Below are 16,191 nucleotides of genomic sequence, written 5' to 3'. Positions count from 1 at the left end.
CTAGGAATATACTGTAGCAAATTTATATTTGATACCTTGGGCCAAATTGATTTCATCACTCTTGATATGTGGTATTTGTGAATGTTAGTATATTTTGTTATTTTAGTTTTCTCATGGAATTAAACATAGCTATTTGTTTTTCATTGATGTTCAACAGATATTTGATGAATCATGTGTTTGGTTGGCTTTTGATTGACTGAAAGACAACAGTAGACAGGATTGTAATGATGACATAGATATTAATTAGCACTTTTTAATTCTCAGTTATTATTTTTAAATAGATTTGTTGGCTTATTTTATTTCTTCAGAAATACTTGCTAAATAAATGAAACATGTATATTGAAATATGAAATACTGCAATATAAAGATAGATAGGAAAGTATGCTGATTTGCCATGTTGACAAATAGCTTGAAGTCTTGAAGCTATGTGGGAATCCTGCTTGTGGCAGTATAGATCTTGAAAAAAAAATTTTTTTTGGACTATGGTATTAAAAATAAATTTAATAAGTATTAATCATAAATAGGCCACAGTTTTTTTTATATAAAACAATAATAGCCATGAAAAATCATAAGAGAACACTCAGGGAATACAGTTCATAACAATGAATATTACTATGAACATTTTGTATAAGTATCTTACTTTTCTCAGTCACATGCGGGGTTAGTGATTGATTTGACATCAGTTGACCCTTTAAATCCATGAGCTTTTAAATCGACTGAACTGAGAGAAAAACCCTGTGAACATGCAGGTATAGTGTCCAAAGAGGAAACAAGAATGTTTGATGAGGGAATGCTGATGGAAATGGAAGCAATGAGCTTCAGACATTGACGTCTGCATGAAGTATGGTTGGGAAGAAAAAGTAAGGCTTCTAGAATTTCTGGAGAGATTAAAATCAGAGCTCAGATAAGATGAGGAAGAAAAGATTTTAGAGTATAGTAGAAATTTCAGAAAGTAGGTAATTTGTAAAGATGATTAATACTGGAGGGATACAGGATTCGAATGTATCCTGTATCCTTATTAATAAGGACTGACTCCTCATCCCTACATCTCTTTCAACGTCAGCGTTGAGATCTACATGACGCACTGGGTTCAGCCCCACCTCTAACTCTGAAATTAAGATTGTAATGTCAGCTAACACCTCAACCAGAGCACATGATTATCTCTTCTTTTTTGTGGTGAGAATAATTAAGATCTTGTATTTTAGCAACTTTGAAGTGGGTAATACAGTATTGTGACTATAGTCACTAGGTTGAATTAGATCTCTTGAACTTATGTGTTTGTTGCAAGTCACTCACTAATGTTTGCGGGCTCCCCGGGTGGCGCTGATGGTAAAGAACCCTCCTGCCAGTACAGCAGGCATGAGAGACGTGGGTTCAATCCCTGGGTCGGAAAGTTCCCCTAGGGGAAAAATGGCAACCCACTCCAGTATTCTTGCCTGGAGAGCCCCATGGACAGAGAAGCCTGGTGTGCTACAGTCCACAGGGTCGCACAGGGTTGGACATGACTAAGCGACTTAACACATGCTGATGTTTGAGCATTTGCAAATGTAGAGTGTTTTTAGGAACTGAACTTCAGAAGTTCTTTATACTTTTCTAAGCTGTGACTATGTTAAAAGCTTATTAACAAGAACACCATAGTGGTCAATCCTTAGCATCTAGAAGTGTGTTATGGTCTTACCAAGAAGTAGAAAACACTGAGGATAAGCATTTCAATGAAGGCATAAGATTATTGCCAGAATTCCTTTTTTTTTCTTTTGCTTCTATTTTTACTAGTTTCTGAAACTAGAAACTGGAATGTTCTACCTTAAAATATGTACTAGGAAAGTGTAGCCTACAAATAGGTTTCTGATTTTCCAAGAAAAAATTTGGCAAGAATACATTTAACATTAGAAACAGATAATCCGTGCAGCGAAACCTATTTTTTTGGTCATAATATCTAGTTTGGAAATCCATTCCTTTGAGTCTCTTGGACACAAGAGACTTCAGTGACACATCGTTATACCAGACCTCCACCCTTCCTAAAACTCTAATCTTCCCCCTGGCACATGGCTCATCATCTGCGTGCATCTTTTCCCTCCCCAGGTGTATGTGGCCTTTTGTTAGTGTACAAGAGTCTGTTCTACTCTAGAACAGCAGAAAGGATTTTTGCTTTAAAACTCAATCAAAACTCCATTCCTTGAAACATTAGTAATTTCCCATCCAGGTCAAACTGGTTAAAGTCACAGATTTTAGTAATGATTTTTAAAAACCTTTCAAATTTCTTATCTTCTCAGAGCTATATTGTATGTACGTGCATTTGCATAGGTATATAGTTTTAATTGGTTGTTTGCATGCATCACCTATTGCTCCCAGTTTGTTTGTTTTTCTTCTTTTCTTGTTAGATAGTAGTTTGTTATGGGAGAGATGACTTATGTCTGATCTCTTGCCGAGGACACTGTTAGTTCAGTGACCCCTCAAGGATCTGATTTACCCCGGTATTATGTTCAATTTGACCTCTGACATGAAGCAAAGCATTCTTTTTAGATAAAACATTCATTCAACATTAGATTTCAAACTTTATCTGCATTTTTTCTGAAAGTGCTTTAGAGAAATGGATGCTGTCTTCTTTGTTTAATGATGTACAGAACGCATTATCACATGCAAGCAGGAATCTCTTGCTACAAACAGTTGTCCTATTGAGAAGGAGAGCAAGGTGCAGATACATGGCATCATTGGCCTGTGTGGTGTATTGGTGTTTTGGGAGAATGTTATTTTTAATGCCCCACAATATTTTTTAATAAGCTGCTGGAAACTGCTCATGTTCTGCGTCTGCACATGTAGTGATATCTGTACATAAGAATTGACGCACACACACGTTGTCATGCATTTCTTCTCTTAGAAGAGATACTCCCTCAGGGGCTATTTGTATTAGAAGTTAATCAATTAAATTAAATGCTGGGTTTGCAGGGATATTACACAAAATGGGAGTTCGATCAATATCAGGATGCTTAAAGGGGAAAAAAATGAAGGTCAGAAAAATCAAAACCTTACTCTGATTCTCTAATTACTGACTAAATATTGAACTGATTTGTAAAATCTAGGTTTCACATGTACCTAAAAAACATAAAAATGTGCATAAGAGAAATATTTTTAGTTCTCAATAAAAATGCCTAAAATCATAATTCAAATATTAGCATTTTGTCCACATGTGCTACCCTTAAGACCCCTAATCTGTAATTCCTCAATCGGTGAGTATCATGTTGCAAGGAAGAGGCCAGGACAGAATACAGGTGGCCAGTCACTCACTCAAATTGAAAATATCTTGCTTTTCTGGACTTGAAATCCTGTCTGATAGGGAAAGTTCATTAAGGATGAAGTTCTTGTGATGCTAAAGATCTTGTCATATAGCTCCAGATAAGCAAAAATTCAATTTAATCTGGCACCAGTGTGTCAGATATAAAACTTCTCTCACCTCGTAAGCATTAGAAACATTGTCCTATTGATATTAAATTCTGTATTTTATATCTGGATGGCCTGACATGCTAAATATTGGAAAGAGAGAGAGAGACTCAATGCTTCAGAGGAATCCTATTGCCCAATATAGAGTCCAAGAGTTCAGGCAGAATTCATTGTCTGTGATATTGGATGAAGTTGTATACCTCTCTATACTTTAGTTTTATAGTTTAGAAACTGATATTATTGTGTGAACTATTTCTCTATTCCTGAAGTGTTACAGTTTACCTACTCATAGAACCTAGAGTGGTAGTATTGTCTCTGCACAATCTTGGTGCTAAATTTACCCTATATACTCATCTAATGGTATGCTGTAAAATTTCAAGAATTTAGAGTTTGGAAGACATCATGCATTGTTTATGTATAAGTATAAGTAAAAGAAAACAGGGTTAGAAAGGTCCCTTCCTGCAATCTATTTAAAAGTATCTTTAAATCCTTTCTTGGGTCTTTTTTTTTTTTTTTTTTCCTTTGCTTTGTGTTAGGTATAAAGTTATTTCAACAGTTCACATCTTAGACTAAAAAATATATCTCTTTAGTGGTCAAAGTTGGATTTTGCAAAATGATATTTAAAGTGCTTTTCAATTGTCCTGCAGTTTTTGGATGCTTTAGTCCCATGTGTATTTACAAAAAAAGTACATTATAATATTTGTATTGTATATACTCAATAATTTCATAGACTTAACAAGAGTGGCTTTCTTTTTTTTCTGCCACTTTATTCTTTTAACTGCAGGAAAATTGCTTTACAGAATTTTGTGGTTTTCTGTCATACATCAGCAAGAATCAGCCACAGGTAGACCCACATCCCCTCCCTCCTGAACCTCCCTTCCGCCTCTCTCCCCATCCCACCACCAAGAGTGGTTTTTCCTAATGAGAACCAGAAAAGTAAGGTATTTCCTAATACTGATGCTGAAAGGTGCTGAAAGACCATCTTCCCTGGTTCTTCTCTTCCCCTCATCGTGGTGTGGAAGCGATCGTGCATTTTTCCATTTTCTGGGTGGGTGCGGATGGTAGGAAATGTCTGGCATCTACCAGTGCTGGTTTTTCACAGAACAGTGTCCAGCCTCATCTAAAGTGAACTGAGCCCCACAGTATGCTGTGTTTGATGTCACATGGGGGACACTGAAGTGAAGTCAAGTGAAAGTCGCTCAGTTGTGTGACCCTTTGCGACCCCACGGACTATATAGTCCATGGAGTTCTCCAGTCCAGGATACTGGAGTGGGTAGCCTTCCAGGGGATCTTCCCAACCCAGGGATCGAAGCCAGGTCTCCCGCATTGCAGGCGGATTCTTTACCGGCTGAGCCACCAGGGAAGCCTGGAGGAGGTGAGGGAGGAGTTAATAACAGTTAGAGTTCACAGCTGATATTTTTTCACCATCAGCTGCCACCCCTCTCTCTCCCCACTGTGCTTAAACAGCTACTAGAAGCAATGAGTAAGACTTAAGTGATTTGGACATGGTTAACTAAGAGCTGCAAAACACTTTGTGTTGTTCTGATTGCTTGGGATTGCAGTTAATTTTGTTTATTGATTTCTCTCTTTCCACCTTTCATTTCTCCATTCTGTCTTGTCCCTGTCTTCCTCTCGAATAGACAACTTTGCTCATTTTTCCTGTTAATCATTATTCTCAACTCCTGCCTTGTTTGACCAGTTCCTTTCTAATTTCCTTTTCATTAATGTTTTTTTTCCTAAAAACACAGGAACAGCAAGGAAAGATCACTTAAAATATCCCTTTAAATATATACATATTTATACAAATAAATCTTTGCCATTCAGATTGAGATTCTGAACTACCAGCTTTGACATCACTTGGAAGCTTGTTGGAAATACAGAATGTCAAAACTTGCAAAAGACCTGCTGAGTCAGAATGTGCATTTGATCACAGTACCTAGGGGTTGCTTTTATGCATTAAGGTTTGCCATGTACTAGAATTCCCAATATGGCTAAACAGCATGCTCTAGAGAAGCTGGGAATACCCAGTATTTCTGGTTTATGTAGCCTGTATTTTCAAGAATCTAGCACCAAATTGGGTACATTGAGGTATGTGCTGTTTGTTGAATGAAAGAATTAATGTAGGATTTGAGAAATTTTTGTTTTGTATTCATGTTTTATTGTATTAAATTTATACAATACTGAATTTCAAAATTAATATGTAAGAGCAGTCATGTATAAGGTTATTTATGGTCATTTAAACCTTTACAATTAAGAAGAAAATATAGAAATATGAGTAGTATAATGAAATGTACTAGATGTTGAGAATCAGGAAAGCTGGGCTTCTGACAACTACTAGATTCATTATGTTGTACACCTGAAGCTAATATAATATTGTATATCAACTATAATTTAATAAAAAATAAAATGCAAGAAATAAAACCAGAAAATGTAATATTGCACAAATATCTTAATTTCTAAACATTATTATTTCCAGTGTCCAGTGATGATGATAATAATAGACCTATAATTTCGAAGTGATTTTCTAAGTATCAGATGGGAAATACAATAAAGAAATGTATAAACTGTAAATCTAAACTAATGATGAATGATATTAAAGCACATCTTGCTTGAGTTAAATGTCATAGTTGAAACTTAAATTTGTTACTGCATTTTCTAGTAGCCATGACCATTGGCTGGAAATGCAAATTCTCTTTGTCTTACATAAACAAGAAGTCAGACCTTCCCCAAATTTGTCAACTTTATCAAATGTGTCTATAGTCGACCCTGAATAACATATTAGATAACATGAAGACACAAGAACACTACTCAAGAGTGTCTATAAAATCTGAGTGTATACAATTAGAAATAATTGTAGTGAAGAGATATATTTCTTCAGGAAACCAAAGTAGAAGACAAAAATGTTTTACTTTATGATGATCTAGCTTCCTAAGAGAAGGGATGAGATGTTTCACAAAATGAAAAGATGGAAGAACTGACTTACTTTGACTGATTCCAGTGCATTTTTATAACTCAATCAGTGCTTCATTCTCCACTGGTAGGTAATTTATGGGAAACTTTAAATCATTCTCTTTGACCTTCTATAAATGCGAACTCTTTTATAGCAAAATGGAATCTTTTCTGGGAGAAAAAATTATGCTTGCTCTTCCGTGTGCTCACAAAAATGGCCTTATTTGTTCTTCTTTCCACTCTCACTGAGAATGTTTGTCATTAACTCAAGTGTTTTAACTGCAAACAACTAATTTCTGGTAGTGAATCTGGTACAGGCATTAGAAAGATTTTTTTTTAAATTCTTATTGACTAATAACCACATTATATTTTAGAAATAGCAACATTGATTATTCAATATGTTATTCATATTTTTGATCTATGAAATTTTTGTAGTTTTCAAGAAACTACCATTGTTATTTCTATTGATTTAACCATAAAATTCATATTCTAGGTAGAAATCAGAATTTCTATTTAATTCTAATTAGTTATGGTTTTTAAAATTAACTTAAAACTAAATATGGAATTTTTGTGGATTGTGATGTGAGTTGGGCTTCACTGGTGGCTCAGTCGCTAAAGAATCTATCTGCAATGCAGGAGACCTGGGTTCGATCCCTGAGTTGGGAAGATCCTTTGGAGGAGGGCATTGCACCCCACTCCAGTATTCTTGCCTGGAGAGTCCCCATGGACAGAGGAGCCTGGTGGGCTATAGTCCATGGGATCGCAAAGAGTCCGACATGACTAAGTGATTAATAAGCACACCTGATGTGAGATAAGACTCTAACTTTTTTCCTTATAATCATGTGACTCCTTGGATGAAAAGATTTAATCCAGAAGAAATTTTTTTTTAATGGAAGTAACAATGAATTGACAAGCTACTTTAAGTTTTAAAACATTATTTTAAAATGCTTATCTCATTTTCTAAAAATGCAGTATTAAATACAGTTTCTTGTCTATCAATCCAACAAGGATATTTAAAATTCTTAATATTCAGCGTAAAGTTATATTGATATTGGCACTCGTATGAAATGCTTTTAAAAATGAAAACTGATACAACTTTTCCAAAACTCAGGTTGACAATGTCCTGCAAGCCTTAAAAATAGTAGATTGCTTTATTTACCATTTCCAATTCTAGGAATCTACCCAAATGTGAACTCCTATTTAAGTAAGAATAACTTAAAGGATGAGCACACACTGTACATGTGGATGATACGTCATTCAGCACATGGAAAAGAGGAATCTCAGGCAGAGATGAGTAAGCACAGAGACAATTGCTTTCAATGGTCTTAGGAGAAGGCAGTGTTTGGGACTCCTCTGCTGTTAGCTTCTTAACGAGGGATGCTGTGGAAGGGGAAATGGCAAGGTATGCTGGCCTTAAATCGTGAAGGATTGTTTCACATGAAGGTTTCACATGATATCCTATAGTCCAAAAGATGGCCTTGCAGTTTGTTGGTTTATTTGTTTGTTCTTGTTGGGGTTTTGTTCTTCCTATTAAGCAGGAGAGGAATATAGAGGTGAAGAAGTATAGCATATTTGCAAATGAAAAGACCATGATAATGAATAAATCAAAGATAAGAAAGAGAAAGAGCACTCACTAAGATACTAGAGGAGGCAAATGTGATGAATTACAAATCACAGGACAGAATAAGATGATAGACTTCGATGGTAAGAGTCACACTAATGTAAAATATGGTGGAGATCATGCTTCCCTGACACCAGAGAAGCATTAGCAAATGAGGAGTTGACCATTTCATGGATTTTCAAAATATAGCTTCAGTTTTGGGGTTAAAGCATTTGTTACCTGCCTACTAACGTCCCAAAAACTAAGATCATGGCATCCGGTCCTGTTACTTCATGGCAAATAGATGGAGGAAAAAGTAGAAGCCCTGACAGATTTTATTTCTTGGACTCCAAAATCACTGCAGATGGTGACTGCAGCCATGAAATTAAAAGATGTTTGCCCCTTGGAAGAAAATCTGTGACCAACCTGACAGCATATTAAAACGCAAAGACATCACTTTGCCAACAAAGGTCCACATAGTCCAAGCTGTAGTTTTCCACTAGTATGTACAGCCGTGAGAGTTGAACCATAAAGAAGGGCTGAGCGCCAAAGAACTGATGCTTTGAATTGTGCTGTTGGAGAAGACTCTTGAGAGTCCCTTGGACTGCAAGGAGATCCAACCAGTCAGTCCTGAAGGAAATCGACCCTGATTACTCATTCAAAGGACTGATGTTGAGCTGAAGCTCTGATACTTTGGCCACCTGATGTGAAGAATCAACTCATTGGAAAAGACCCTGATGCTGGGAAAGATTGAAGGCAGGAGGAGAAGGGTATGACAGAGGATGAGAAAATACTGAAAATAGTCTAAATATGGAGATAATGAGGGGCAAAGTGAGAGAGTGACAGTGGGGGTACATGGTGGAAGGGAGTTTAAGAAAATCAAAGAATATGTGAATTGTATAATTTATGACTTAATGGACGTGAATTTGAGCAAACTCCAGGAGACAGTGAAGGACAGGGGAGCCTGGCCTGTTGCAGTCCATTGGGTCACAAAGAGTCCTGTATTTCCTAGAGACTGAACAACAACAAATAATTCATGGAAAGGGCAAGTAACTGTGAGCATGAATAAGCCATGTTTTAAAACACAACATACTTTTGGATGGCAGAAAATGGATCTTGAATAATCCAAATTGGTTTCCATTGGTTCCTCTGAGAAGGTTAGGCTTAGGTTCAGTTCAGTGCTGTCGTTCAGTCGTGTCCGACTTTTTATGGCCCCATGGACCGCAGCACGCCAGGCCTCCCTGTCCATCACCAACTCCTGGAGTTTACTCAAATTCATGTCCATTGAGTCGGTGATGCCATCCAACCATCTCATCCTCTGTCGTCCCCTTCTCCTCCTGCCCTCGATCTTCCCCAGCATCGGGGTCTTTTCTAATGAGGCTTAGGCTAACACACCACATTTTCTCATAGATCAGAGAGTCTAAATGACTTTCCTAAGTGTACACAGCAAGTTGAAGAAGGAAACAGCAGAACTTTTTTCTCTCATACTCAGAGTCTAATACTTTATTTTTAAATGAAGACTGGAAACACTTGTCTCTTTAAATATTTGTTTATTTGCTGGCTGGTCAAGCCTTAATTGTGGCATGTGGGGTCTTCAGTCTTCACTGCAGCATGCAAGTCTTTAAATTACAGCTTGCAGACTCTTAGTTGTGGCATGTGGGATTTAGTGTGCCGACCAAGGATTGACCCCAGACCCCCTGCACTGGGAGCACAGTCTTAGCCACTGGACCACCAATAAGTCCCTGAAAACACTTATTTTCTTAAATTAGAAATAATAGTGTTGCACTAGAGTGTGAAGTTTTTTGATTGCATGTTTATTCTGAAATGTGGAGACCAGTGAGAAATTATCTTAATTAGGATATATTTCAAATTTTGATGACTTAACACGCAAAACGGAAGAGGGAAGGCCATTTTTAATGTCTGACATTTCCACGAGGTACCAGCAATCCTTCAAAGACTGGGTTAACAAAGCAAATTGAACAACAAATAAAATCACATGAAAGCTGTGTGAATGGTAACTATAAATGGCGATCATTTCACAATATGTACAAGTATAAAATAACCATGTGTACCTTAAACATATACAATGTTATATGTCAATTATGTCTCACTAATGCTACAAAAAAAAAGCAACAAAAACTTAAATAAACACTAAACCAACCTTATAATATTTAGCATTTTCTCCAGTTGTGGTCTGTGGATCATCCAATAAGAATTCTTTTCTTTTACTAAGCACTTGCTGTGTGCCAAAAATATGTCAAAATATTCTAGAGACAGATAATAGAGCTGGAGACTCATGACCTTGTCTCTCAGATAATCAAATGTGATAAACCCTTAAATAAGATAAATTTGGTTTCAAGTTCCATCTTTTCCATCCAATTTATTTTCAGTCTTAAGTGATTTATTTACTTCTCTAAACCCCAGTTTCTTTATATGTAATATGATGAAAATAATCTCTTTCTTCCCTTTTTCTGTGGGTATAGATAATATGTGTGAAATTGCCTAGAATAAATCCAAATACACATCAGCTATTTCATAAATGTAGATAGATCTTCCTTCCTTTTTGATGGTATTACGATTAACATATTGGTGGTATACTCCTGGTGGTAAAATTATATCTGTGACCCAGGTACACAGAAGATGTAAATATTTGGGCTTAAATGGTCGTTGTTGCTCAGCAGTACATATTCTCTCATGAAGTGCAGTTAAAATAATACCCATCAGAGAGTTCAGAAACTTGGATCCCCTGGCTGGCTTTGCCTCTAAATATAGCTGTGTGACTTTGAACAAATCCTGTAAACCATTTTGGGCTTCAGTTTCCTAATATGCCAAATCTAGCCGTTGAACTAGATGGACTCATAAATTCCCTTCTGGCTCTAAAACTCTATGGCTCTCTTCTTATGATTCAATAGACGACTTTGGAATAGAGCCTGTCAACTTGCATTGTGGTTTGAATTCTTTTCCTTCTGGTTGTCATGTTCTATGAATAAATTTCCTTCTCATCAATCAGCTTGTATAAATAGCATTCTCTGCTTAATACTGTATATCCTCTAATCTGGTTTTCTGTTTCCTCTGGTCCAGGAGTATTGCCTTTTCTCTTGATGTATGTGAGCCAATGTTCAGACCTGAAATCAGGGGAAGGGTTTTACTTCTCAGCCAAAGAAAAACAAGACTAAGTTTTTGTTCATTTCTTTTTAATTTTGATGGAAATATAGTTGATTTACAATGCTGTGTTAGATTCCGGTGTATAGCAAAATGATCCAACTTTCCATACATAAACCATCCGCCTTTGATAACTACGTGCTGTGCTTAGCCGCTCAGTCGTGTCTGACTCTTTGCTATCCCATGGACTGTAGCCCTCCATAAGCTTGTTATTTATGGATCAAGACTAAGTTTTAATGATTTATACAGATTATTCTAAGTGAGATGAGATCAGGGCCTTGGGAAGTCCCCATATGTACAAAATACATAAAGAACTGGTGAATAAAAGTACTATCAAAAGAGAGAGGAATTGTTTCACAGCAGTATCATGTTGTACAGTTTTGGGGAAAGGACCCTGACATTTTCTGGGAGATAAGACCTCCCACTTCTCATTATATGCTGTACTCAGTCCAGTTCAGTTCTGTTGCTCAGTCGTGTCTGACTCTTTGCGACCCCATGGACTGCAGCACACGAGGCTTCCCTGTCCATCACCAACTCCCAGAGCTTGCTCAAACTCATGTCCATTGAGTCACTGATGCCATCCAATCATCTCATCCTCTGTGACTGTGACATCCTCATGACTCTCAAGAGTCTTCTCCAACACCACAGTTCAAAAGCATCAATCCTTTGGTGCTCAGCTTTCTTTATAGTCCACCTCTTACATCCATACATGACTATTGGAAAAACCATAGCTTTGACTAGACAGACCTTTGTTGACAAAGTAATGTCTCTGCATGTTAACATGCTGTCCAGGTTGGTCACAACTTTTCTTCCAAGGAGCGAGTGTCTTTTAATTTTATGGCTGCAATCACCATCTGCAGTGATTTTGAAGCCCAAAAAATAAAGTCTCTCACTGTTTCCATTATTTCCCCATCTATTTGCCATGAAGTGATGGAGTCAGATGCTGTCATCTTAGTTTTCTGAATGTTGAGCTTTAAGCCATTTTTTTTTTCACTCTCCTCTTTCACTTTCATCAAGAGGCTCTTTAGTTCCTCTTCACTTTCTGCCATAAGGGTGGTGTCATCTGCATATCTGAGGTTATTGATATTTCTCCCAGCAATTTTGTTTCCAGCTTGTGCTTCCTCCAGCCCAGTGTTTCTCATGATGTACTCTGCATATAAGATAAATAAGCAGGGTGACAATATACAGCCTTGACTTACTCCTTTTCCTATTGGAACCAGTCGTTGTTCCATGTCCAGTTATAAGTGTTGTCTCTTGACCTGCATACAGATTTCTCAGGAGGCAGGTCAGGTGGTGTGGTATTCCCATCTCTTTCAGAATTTCCCATCTATTTCATTGGCATCCATCAAAATTCTTGGAACTACAGCTTGATCTATGCCATTAATGGAAACTATTATTAGAATATTAGAATTCAATTTGGTACCAAACGTTTATAGTGATTGTCTTTTGGGAAAGACTTGCAAGTGTCCTATGTTTGAAAAGTGATTTGGCTTCTGTTCTTGTTAGTGTTTGTGTGTGTGCATGTTTTTCCATGTAGTGAATACCAATACTATTTTTAAATTGGAGATGAAAACAATTTTAACTTTGAAAATTATCTTAAAAACCTGAGGTATAGAGAAGACGAGTGATAAACAGGGACTTAGGAGATGTGGGGTCATGTTACAGCTCTATCACTATCTGAGTGATCTGGAAATATTTTTTTAAACAAACACATAAAACTGCAACTTATAGATTTTGTAGTCTGTCGTTTTTAGTATTCTGTCTTTAGTGCCAAGTGTAGTGTGTGGGGGCGGGGAGAAAATGAATATGTATTTTAGACAATGAAAATCATTTGGATGTGGTATTGTGCAGTAAATTTTGGATTCATAGTGTTTTCGATACAAAGTTGGATTTCAATCCCAGCTCTGAAGGTTCGTAAACTGAAACTTTTTTCTTCATTTGTAGAATATGATTACTTACTTATACTTCATTATTTGGATGTTCTGTAAGTTTGAATAACAGATAATATAGTATCTGTCATAAGGTAGTACATGATAGCTCTTATTATGTTTAGTGAATTATATAAATGATCAGACTGGACAACGTCAACAGCATGGTGATCCTATAAAGAATTGAGAGGGACTTTTCTATTGTGATTAATAATTTTTTAGAAAAGAAGTCCAGAGTTAGGGTCCACAACTGTTTTGTAAGTACGCAAATCATGTCTGACACAAATACATGTCTCCTAAATATCAAATAAAAAGCATCTACTTGAAGTTTCAAATGGAAGCAGTGACTCCATTAATTTGTAGTCATATCAGCAAGTATTTCTTCATTCAACTAATAATTATCAAGCAGCCACTAGATGACAAGATCTGAGGGATTTCAGTCTGTATTCGGGATATAGGGATAAATTACATGGTCTATTCTGTTTGAAGTTCACAGTCTGATGGAGGAGACAGTCTGATGGAGAGAGGAATAACAAAATAGGACAGTAGCAGTAATAATAACAGTAAAAATGAAACTAAGTACATAGCATTGCTGCCAGATAGACAAAAGAAATTAATTATAAAAATGAGTGAAACTGAGTTTTAAGCCTGTTCAACTTGGGACGGGAAAATAGCCCCCGATCCGGGAATGTTGTGTTTGTATGGATATTCTTGCCTCTACTCTTGGCATACACTATCTTATCGAAGGATTGCATGGGTATGCTTTTCATGCTTTATAACTTCAGTGATTGAGATTGTTAATAATAATCCTACTTACCTTTCAAACATATACATGCACATGCCTTGTCCTTCAGTTTATGTTTTCAACTTTCCTAGGCATGATATTCTGTACGTAACTTAAGAAAGCTATTAACATTTGGAATGTATTGTTTGATTCCTTTAATACAAAGATGTTTCTGATCCATTCTTTAATTATCTGCTGAGATTTCAGAGTCTTGGGTAATTTTAATGTATAATAGACTTTTAAGCATACCTCCACATTTTATGTGATGTTTAACAAAAAAACAGAACACTGTTTTGGTTAAAGGAGAACTCAAAATACCATTTATACTAACCACGGACTGAAATTGTGAGACTTTAATGTAATAAAGGGAGAGGTGATCCTACCCATTATTGAATGCTAAGCAGCAGTTTCTTTTTTCTACGTATCATCCCTGTGTATTCTCTTATAGGTACATTTTGACTTGTGAGTGTTTTTAAAAATCAGAATGAAAAATTATTATCAGGCTTTAGAACTCCTCTAGCCTTTCGTTTCTTGTTCTGAATGATGATGGCTCTGCACACAGAAAATGGCAATCACCTAGAATAGGAGCACCAATGAAACAGATTGCATTTCTTATTGTAATTTAAATAATTCCAACTTAAGAGGATGATTGTTTTTCCATTTTTGTGTATTTTGGTTAACACACCTTCTGAGAGTTAAACATTTTATCAGTTTCAGAGTTTTCAGCTTAACGTATGTTTATTAGTATGTTTGGTGTTTCTTAATTCACTTCCCAAAACACATGCTATATCAACTTTCTGATGAAACGTCTGTAACTTATTTAACGGAACAAACATGTTAAAAGTGAAAATTGAAGTGATTGTACAGAGAATCAGAAGATTTAGTGCAGAGCTCACGAACTGAGCCCCTTGGGGCACAAACTGAGTGGTAGTTTTGTTCTGTTTGGCATTTATCATCGCAAGCCCACAAGAGCCTGTCCCCTTAAATGGGGAAACAGCCCAGCAAAATTGCCCATTTTTCAGAGTTATGTTAACCTGTGACCCAGAGGCCTATGGATTTTCAGGACTTGGTTGAGAGCCTCCGCAGCACTCCTAGAAGATCGAGAGATCAAATAACCATTGTAGATTAAACAGGTTCTCAATTCACATACACAGAGTAACCGACATTATTATTATAGTTAGCTTAACTAATTGCATTAAAGAGATAGCAACCCTATACAAGCAACTAAATGTAATGGAGTTCCATATGTGATAGAATAAAGATAAGGTAAATATTTTAGAACAGTGCTACAGAAGCAGTCGGTTCTGCCAAAGAATATGTAAAGCATTGCAACAGATGTTAACCTTTGAGTTTTAGGAAGAGATAGGACGTTGAGGTTGGAGGCTAGAGTGTCTTAGGGAGGGAGTAATTTCAGTCAGAGATATTCATCTAAAACAAAGACACTGATAGAAAACTACATGGAGTAGCCTGATGCCATTGGGATACAAGACAGGCAAATGTAGAGAGAAAATTCTGGAAAGTAAGGGTAGGGGCAAGTTATGAAAACCCTGGGATATCACTGAATATCACTGAAGATTTTTGGTTAGGATAGTATTGTGATCAAATATGCTTATTAATAAGATGATACCATCCTTGAAACAGATGGATCAAGTTGGAGTCTGGGTTTTATAGAACTGGTTAGAGCAGTGTTTTTCAGTAATGCTTAATAAATATTACAGCAAGAAATACAACTTACATCATGATACCCTCCTCCTGTTGCTTCCCCAGCTGCTGTCATTAATGCTACACACATGTGAATCTGAAATAAATTTCCATAAGATGATGTGCATGGAACACTGCCATGTTCTGTTATAATCCATCTTATTCTTCATTCTTTAAAAATTGCAGATCAATTCATGATTCATCAATTGTTATAGCTAAGTAATAATTAATTCGGAAATTATTCCAGTGACAGTTCAAAAGCATATGGTGGTGCCTAAGCTTTGAAAATACCAATAAGAATAAAGAGGAGAGAATATACTCAGGAGAAATTTTCTGAGATGAATTTTTAGGGCCTTATGATGAATCAGATATGGAAGATAAAAGAATTGTGGAGATCAAGTCCTTTCAGTCCGTCAAAATGTGACTTTCTGCTAAATGGAGATAGAGAAAGACCCACTTAGAATAAATATGATGTAATTAATGTGAGATTGCCTTGGCCTGCCTTGTGATATTAGCAAATGAAACATTCATTTTTATCCACGCGTGGTATGATATTTTTCTGAATGCTTGGTGAGCATCAGAATACCTGACTCTTCTGAACATTATATCCACTGTCTCTCCAGGACCAT

At 36.5% G+C, this 16,191-nt stretch overlaps 1 protein-coding gene across 1 annotated transcript in view; it reads left to right on the top strand.

Annotated features, from left to right (window-relative positions):
• The window catches only part of ST8SIA4 (ST8 alpha-N-acetyl-neuraminide alpha-2,8-sialyltransferase 4), a 98,975-nt gene that overhangs the window by 18,203 nt on the left and 64,581 nt on the right, over positions 1 to 16,191 (top strand).

The sequence above is a fragment of the Cervus elaphus genome, chromosome 9 (genome assembly GCF_910594005.1).
Source record: "Cervus elaphus chromosome 9, mCerEla1.1, whole genome shotgun sequence".
Lineage (NCBI taxonomy): Eukaryota > Metazoa > Chordata > Mammalia > Artiodactyla > Cervidae > Cervus > Cervus elaphus.
Note: the sequence above shows the minus strand (reverse complement) of the source record. Positions and strands in the feature narration are given on the sequence as shown.